This window comes from Nannospalax galili, unplaced genomic scaffold, assembly GCF_000622305.1.
Source record: "Nannospalax galili isolate Female #2095 unplaced genomic scaffold, S.galili_v1.0 scaffold1234, whole genome shotgun sequence".
In the NCBI taxonomy this organism is placed as follows: Eukaryota; Metazoa; Chordata; class Mammalia; order Rodentia; family Spalacidae; genus Nannospalax; species Nannospalax galili.
The window spans coordinates 1817983-1826780 of NW_008334665.1; the positions used below are offsets into that span (position 1 = coordinate 1817983).

General features: G+C 42.8%; 1 protein-coding gene across 1 annotated transcript in view; it reads left to right on the plus strand.

Annotated features, from left to right (window-relative positions):
- LOC103731132 (CUB and sushi domain-containing protein 1-like) overlaps positions 1 to 8798 on the plus strand; it is a gene marked incomplete at its 3' end in the record, with an annotated part of 1440296 nt that overhangs the window by 662220 nt on the left and 769278 nt on the right. The gene's annotated exons all lie outside the window — the stretch shown is intronic.

Genomic DNA, 8798 nt, shown 5'->3' on the forward strand with positions numbered 1-8798 from the left:
TATAAATTCTGGAAGGTATTGATTCTGAGCAGCTCAGCTTCTAGCACAGGGTTTGACAGCTCATTCTGTACTGTTTGCCTGTGACCATCTTGTTAATCTGTACGTGCAGGACACTGTATTGCAAACATGAACCAAACTAATTATGCTCCTGCACACGTTCCTGTAAACCATCAAGAGTAAGTCCTTTAACCGCCACAATGAATTGTTTCTGGTGCAAACATAGCACATGAGCTTATACCTCCTGACCTCCCTGCTCCTTTTTTCAATAAAATGGGGAGTGGTTTTATGGCTTTAATGCCTTCCGTGTTTACTTAGCAACACCAATAAAAAGTGAACCTGACAAAGAATTAACTTTGACACAAGAGGGCAAAATATCAGAAAAAATTCAACTTTCCAAAAAACTTGTGCTTTTCCTGAATACGGTCCGTTATCTTTATAAGGTGGAGGGCTGTTACCTGCTCCTGTCTTCCATCCCGACCTCACTGTTTTGGGAAGTGTCCATCGCAAGCCCCTGTATGGCGCCCGGTGGAAACCCTCTTAGCTGACTATTTATGGTGGGCACGTCCGGCTCTGCACTCTCCATTCAGCTGCAGGCACGTTTGTTGATGTTATCGCCAACAAAATACGTGAATGACCAACACAGAGAACAATTCTTCTGGGAAATTTGTGAGCAGCCCTTTCAGGTGCTCGAGTCTGGTAAAGATAAAGGCACTGGGGTAAGTTTAAATGCAAGACTGATAGAAATTTTGTTGAAGGAAGCAACATTTTCCAGGTGATGAAAAGTTCCGGTGATCTCCGATGGCCTGTTAACAAGGCAATTTAGAAACACAGGCGATGCGATATGTTACGTGATGCGATATGTTACATGTTGACTTTCCACTTGATGCACCTCTTGGAGCCACCAAATTCAATTTGAGGTAGAGTGACAGGAGGAAGACCATGAACTGCCATTGCATACTGAATAGTAAGGAGCCAAGGAGAGTCGGTCCACATACACAGACCCGTCCCAACAACTTCTGAACTATACAGACAGACCCATCCTAACATCTTGTGAATTGTACAGACAGAGGTACAAAAATGGTTATTTGATCGCCGTTTTCAGTTAATGCTACTGAAAGTTTGCTCAGACTCCTAGCTGCATGTGATAGCCTGGGGTAAGTGGAAAACTTGCCTGCATTAAGGATGTTTAAAACCTTCATTTGGGGTTGGAGATGCCTCAGCAGTTACAAGCACTCACGGCTCCTTCTGTGGACCTAGGCTTGGTTCCCAACACCCACATAGTGGCTCACAACTCCTTGTAGCTCCAGTTCCAGGGGCTTCATGTGCCCTTTTCTGGATTCATGTGGTACACATACACATGTGCAACCACACACACACATACACGTGTGCAACCACACACACACACCAATAAACATAAAATAAAATTTTCATTTCATGCTTACAATTTAGACCAACATCAACAGGTACATGCCAGCACTCTCCACGTGTGCCAGCTGTGGGTGATTCCATGATTTGTATCTGGTGGTGGCAGCGGTTGGAAGAATCCCAGTGCTAAATTGGGGCTCTAAGTTTCATGACTCTTGGTTGTCTCATAAAATACTTTCCCTTTGGTTTTATTTTGACATCGAATTTCACTTTGCAGAAAACACACACTCCTCGGTATTAGAGCTGCTTCTCCTGCAACAGTGGCAGAGAGACAGTGTGATAAATAAGGTGTGCTTAGAGCACACTTGCCATTTTATACTTATTCAGTAATTGCTTCTAGAGTTCCATGCCTAGTAAAGTGGTAAAATGTGTGCAGTTATAGCCAATGTGGTAGGAGTTTCAAGCTCCCAGAATGCACCTGGCGAACTCCTATGCAAAAGGAAGCTGCTGACATTTTAACAGTCAGCACACACTGAACACACAGCCAGATGCTGAGCACAGATTGTGAATTTGTCTTCGTCAATTCCTAACAGTGGCTACTGGAAAAAGGTACTGAGGTGGTGTTACCTGAAACCAGGGCCTGAGGGGCAGAGAGACACTATTACCTGCTGAGTATTTGGGATATGAATTCAGAGGATAGGGCCCTAGAGTCTGCACCCTAAATATGATACTTGAATATCTTACCCCAGTAATCTCCTAAATAATCCATTTTCCTAGGGTTGCCAGCTAAAATAACCAAAATGTATTCATTTGACATTCTGGCCAGCGGGATGAGATCTACACTAAAAAATGAAATTATTAATTAACTGAAAATTTAATTAAACTGAGTACCTTTTGTCCTGAGTTTAACTCAAATCTCAAAACAAGCCTCTCTGGTAGTTAGTAGGATTTTCTTATGAAAGATAAGGAAAGAGAAGATTAAAATAAACACACATAGAGCAGGATGTGGAGGCGCATACCTGGAATCCCAGTACCCAGAAGTCAAAAGCAGGCAGATTTCTGTGAGATCAAGACCAGCCTGGTCTACATTGGGAATTCCAGGCTAGCTGGAGCTACAGGGGCTACAGAAAACAAATAGATAGATACATGTTCACACGTGACCTGCAATGGCTCTCAGAGACTTTCTGGTGTGAACCCAAACTCCATGTACTTATATAAGAGGACTATTTCATGACTTGAAATGAAAGGAGAAACTAGGGAAAATTTATATATAGTCACATGCATTTGTGGAGGTCAAATATTATTGTGGTTTTATGAATATTTTTTATGTGTGAAAACCTCTATTATGTCTTCAGGACTATGTTCTTCCCAAAAGCACGCTATTGAAATCTCACTTTTAAAAGTGAAAATAAGTGTAAATGATTTCTTTTTTTCGAAACTGTGTCATGTTACTCTGTTTCTGCTTGTGTATTTTCACCGTTTCCTGCAAAGTAAAGTGATGGTCACCCTGTCATTATTCATTATTTAAACAACTGACTGTTACACACATCTTAATAGCTGTACTAGGTATAATGTTCCTTAATTTGAAGTGAGAGATCTATTGGGAACCAGTTTAGCTTTTTATGAAACCCTTGCATTTTGTTTTCATTCTATGAAGAGATAGTGCTTCAAACACTTTGGTAATTTCATCTATTTGTGGGTGATCCACCCATCCATCCGTCTGTTGTCTGTGTGTCTGTGTAACTGAGTCTCCAAGGCCACTGTGAACAATACACATTGATGCATTTGGTTGGGGGCAGGACACAGCCTGCTGATCTCATTTTCTCTAATGGTAATTATTAGGAAATAACAGATTGAACACTTAAATTTTATGCAAACACATTTTACCCAAATCTAGGATAGTAAAAGAGCGTGATTATTTCTGACCTAATTTAGCTAAAACATGAGAAAAAATTCTGTCATCAAAAACTGTTGCAGGTAGTAACGGTGGTACTAATTTGAAGGAAAATACTTGTGATGTGATGTATGGATATGATCTTACGTCATCTTAGGAGTTTGTTTTCGTTTATTAATATAAAGAGTTATTGGTGCTGTGGAGGACCAGAGGGATGTGAGGTGGCTATGTCACAGAGGTCTCAGAAAGGGGTGGAAGTCTCCTGGGGCTCTCTTTCTCTCTGTCTCTCTCTCTGTCTCTGTCTCTCTCTGTCTCTCTCTGTCTCTCTTTCTCTGTCTCTGTCTCTCTCTGTCTCTGTCTGTCTCTGTCTCTGTCTCTCTCTCTCTGCAGCTCAGGGTGAGATGGGAGGGCATTAGGTAGGAGGATTATAATGATTGCCACTATCCTGACTAGGAGGGCAGGACCAATTTTCCCATTTCTTGAGAAACTATCCCTTAGCCTGTCCATGAAGGCACAATCTGGACATTTGTTTGCCTGTATTCTTAAATAATTTTAAACATGAACTTTACTAAAAATTGAATTTTCTTATGCTAGTATTTAGTTGTCCTGATTTGTTTATCCTACACAGACTTGAAAATAGAATGTGGTGTTATTTCTACAAGAATGACACAGATACAGAATTTTCTACCCACTTTACATTAGACGTTGGACAAGGAAAGTAACATTAGAAATTTGTGATCCTCCTCACTGTGTGGTACAGCACACACTGGCAGTGTGCACACTACGCTTTTCTAAGAACAGTGGTCAAGTGTCCTCGTCCTTTTAACTGATGCCTGTCAGTAAATACACAGCTCACTGGTACTCCAGTGGGCAAGTCTCTCTCTGTGCTGTTAAGGTCTCAGAATGTTTTTTAAATAATGTATGAACTGCCCCTTATGCGTCCCTCGCTTTTTGGGGGTTCTAAACAGCTTTGTTTTCTGATTGTTTCACCATATTATAAAAGTGAAGTTTGAAAAGCACTGTTTTATTTCTGAATCTTTAAGTAAATTAATGAGATGAAGACCTGTGATATAGTGTTGGACTAATTTAATGTCTGTGTTAAAAGGTCTGCAAACCTGGAGTGTTAATGATTTACTAAGTTTATTAAGCTCTAGAAAAGAGCAAATTCTTGGAAATGTTATTTAAAAGTCTGTTCTGCTCACGTTCACCTCTTTCCAACACTGTCATAGTGGAATTTTCAGTTCACATTTCGTCTCCCTTGATTTTGATGTAGATATTTTCTCCTATGGAAAATTTATTGAATTACAGTGAATTTTCTGACAGAAAGCTATCAAAGTAGTCTACATAATTTGAAACGGTTCATTAGAAAAAAATATGTAAAGTGGGAAAAATGGGTACTTTTCAGTCAACACCATGTTTCTTCCTGATAAAGTCCCTCGCGGGCTCTGGAAGGTAAGGCTCTGAGTCTGCATGACTGTGTAGTTCTCATGATGCCTGGACCTTGAGGTCACACAGGTGGAGTTGTGAAAATACACTATACATGTCACACCAGTGGCAACTTCCTGTTCAGGAGGAAAACATGTTGTAATAAGTGCATGTTCCTCTCTGGGGGCAGAACCTCAGATAATCAAAGCTTGGCTTTCGACCCCTCCCATTTCTGGTGCTGGGTACACCCTGTGTGCTGGATAGCTTGAGTGTCAACTTGACACACCTGGGTTGAGGGGACCTCGATTGGGGAATTGCCTCTATTGGACTGACCTGTGGCCATGTCTGTGGGGCACCTTCTTGATTGTTGAGTGATGTGGGAGGGCCCAGCCCACTGTGGGTGGTGCTACCCCTGGGCAGGTGGACCTGTGTTGGATAAGAAAGCAGACTGAGCACAGGCCAGAAAAACAAGCCAGTAAGCAGCGTTCCTCCATGGCCTGTGCTCCAGCTCCTGCCTCCAGGTTCCTGCCCTGAGTTCCTACCTTGGGCTCCCAGATGAACTGTGACCCGGGATATATAAGCTAAATAAACCCTTTCCTCCCCAAGTTGGTATTGGTCAGAGTGTTTTGTCACAGCAATGGAGAACAAACTAGAAAACCCCACTTCACATCTGCTCTCCCCAGCACAGGTGAGAATCACAGGAGGAGGAAACAACTTCACGAAAGTTCTAAGCTCTGCTTTCCAGATGAATCTGATTTCACAGCCCTCAGGGCTACGAGCAGAGGATAGGATGTCCCAAGCACTGGGGTCTAGGTGTCAGTGAGCAAGTGGAGAAGGAACATGGGCAGGAAGAGAACCCGCTGGGGAAGCATGGCCACCTGGCAGGTCCCAGGCTCAAGAAGAGCGAAGCTGACCACATACATGATGTCTCTGCTCAAAAATTTTTGATGAATTTTTGTGAATTTCATAAAATGGTTTGATCATATTTAGGCCCCTTCTTATCTGAAACCCCCTCAATTCCCAATTTCATGTATTCTCTTTCATATAAAGGCTGTTTATGTTCTTTTGAGTCAAATTTGTACTCCCAAATGACTTTCAGTGTGGATCAATCTACTTGAACCTGGTAACCTATCCAGCATCATAGCCTTGAAGGAACAGATCTCCCCCATTCCCAGAAGCCAAGTTTCTCAGTTGGGCTAGGGCTTCTTACCCACTCTCTCACTTCTGTGCTGGAATTCTGTCTAGTTGGAGCTTACATGGGTCTTTTCCATGATGTCACCATTGCTGTGAATTTATACGAGTAACTGGCCAGTGGTCCAGAAAACTCTCTTTCCTTGTGGTCATCTACCCCTTCTGGCTCCTAAAAACTTTCTACTCTTCCATTTTGGCAATGATCCCTGAATCTTGGGGGTCAGAGGTTTGAACAGTTGTGGGTCTCTATGTTTATCTCCAATCTGCATGAGGAAGTTTCTCTGGTGAGAACTGAGAGATGTGTTAATCTATGGGTATAACAAGTTGTTAGGAGCCAGTTTAATACTATGTCTATTTAGCAGAATAATACTGGGCTCTCCCCTATGACCTCTAGCCACAGGTTCCTCGGCCTGATATCAGTGTCAGGCATCGGCTCCAGCTTGTGAAATGGACCTTAATTCCAAGCAGGAAGTGTTTGGTTACTCCTATAATATTCATGCCACTGTTGCACCAGTGACATACCATTCCAGGCTTGTTGTTGATGCAACTTTCAGGATTCACAGCTGGGGAAGTTTGGTATTACTTTTCTCTTCCAGTAGCGTAGATGGAAGCTTCCAGCACCATGAAAGCTGGCCAGAAGACATGAAGCTTTGAGGGCGGTTCAAGCTTGATTTCCCCTCACTTTAGGGCGGTTCAAGCTTGATTTCCCCTCACTTTAGGGCGGTTCAAGCTTGATTTCCAAGCAGGAAGTGTTTGGTTACTCCTATAATATTCATGCCACTGTTGCACCAGTGACATACCATTCCAGGCTTGTTGTTGATGCAACTTTCAGGATTCACAGCTGGGGAAGTTTGGTATTACTTTTCTTTTCCAGTAGCGTAGATGGCAGCTTCCAGCACCATGAAAGCTGGCCAGAAGACATGAAGCTTCGAGGGCGGTTCAAGCTTGATTTCCCCTCACTTTTTCTCCAGCTCATGTATTCATGTATATAGTGTTTTCAGAAATAGAGTCTTACCATCAAGTTCTGGTGTATAACCAAGAGCAGGAGCAATGGCCAGGACTGTTTGAGAGCCCGTGGGACCCTTAATCATCAGTTTTAAAAGGCGTCAATTTATGGTATTGGGCATTCTCTTTGCTAGTCTGTGGTGTCAAATATAAGCACTGACCACTATTATAGGGTAGCTCCTTTTTAATCTCTCTCTATATATACATATATATATATAGAGAGAGACATATATAGATAGAAATACATATATATAGATATATAGATAGATGATAGATGATGGATGGATGGATGGATGGATAGATAGATAGATAGATAGATAGATAGATAGATAGATAGATAGATAGAGATATAGGGGCTGGAGAGATGGCCCAGCAGTTAAGAACACTGTTCTTGTAGAAGACCTAGGTTCAAATCCTAACACCCACATGACATCTAATAAACCCTCGTAAACTCCAGTTCCAGGGGATCGACAGCCTCTTCTGTCCCCTTCGAGCATTCCATGACACAGGTGCACTTACCTACATGCAGGAAATACAGGCATACACATAAAGTAAGAAATATAAATATTTAGGTATAGATAAATTTTAGGACGCTTATCTCGTGGTATGTTTCCATATGATTTTTCCTAAGGGCCTTTAGTGTTGATGACCCTCCCCATACCCCGCCCTGTCCTAGTTCCCACAACCTTTAACACACCCCACTCCATTATTCATTTTCCTCCTTTATGAAGTGCCCCCACATCTACCCTATGGATGTTGACTAGTTCCTGACATCTATGGATTTTCCAATTGAAGCATTCGTATCTAATTCACAGCTAGAATTCACCTATGAGATAGAACATGTGGGTCTGAGTTACAAGAGGCTCCCAGAACACCACGTAGATCAGGAAACAAGTCATACAATAGTCAAAACACTGGAAGTACAGAGCAAAGAAAGATATAGAAAGTTCCTTTTGCTCAAATTAGATGTGAAAGTAAAATATAGATACTTTAAATATTGGACCCAAGAAATCAACTAAATGGACAGAACCGTCACCTTCGAGAGGGAAGCAGGTTAATTCCATTAGCCTCATAACAAGTTTGAAGGGCTGCAGGACTCATGTGTGAATGCTCAGTGGTTAGAGTTTAAGAGCTCTAGTCAGGTGGTGTCAGAAGAGAGGAACAGACAGCTGGAGAGGTGCACAGTGGTAGGGAGAGCTCTGGATTGCATGTCCTGGGATTGTATGCCAGCACCACTCTGGTCCAGAAGAGCACGTGGGGCTGTAGAGTGTGAGAGGACCATGGTGAGCACAGCCAGGTGATGAAGGAGAGGAAGGCTTACCCCTGATGCCCTGGGTGCCCATCCTAGAAGGATGAGGTAAGCTACCATACGGAGAGGTGCACAGTGGTGGGGAGAGCTCTGGATTGCATGTCCTGGGATTGTATGCCAGCACCACTCTGGTCCAGAAGAGCACGTGGGGCTGTAGAGTGTGAGAGGACCATGGTGAGCACAGCCAGGTGATGAAGGAGAGGAAGGCTTACCCCTGATGCCCTGGGTGCCCATCCTAGAAGGATGAGGTAAGCTACCATATGTGAAGGATTTGTTTGAAAATTTCATACCTCTGTATAATGCATTTTGATCATTCCCAACTCCCGTCACCTGCATCCAAACTCCACAATACGTCTCCCTCCCATTCCATCACCTCTTGATTTTCTAACCCTCTGAAAAGGTCAGAGGAAAAAAGCATGTTTCATTAATGAGATAGACGGAGGGGCCTTTTAGAAATAAAGATACGTCCTATGCTTAATAGACTCATAAGGAGTTCGTGTTCCTCGGGTCAAAAGAACATGGTTAAGCTTGAGGGAGCAAACGCACTTCCCACAGCAGGCGTGGCATCTGGGGAACAGGGCAAATGACAGTGAACGGGAGGGAGTGCCT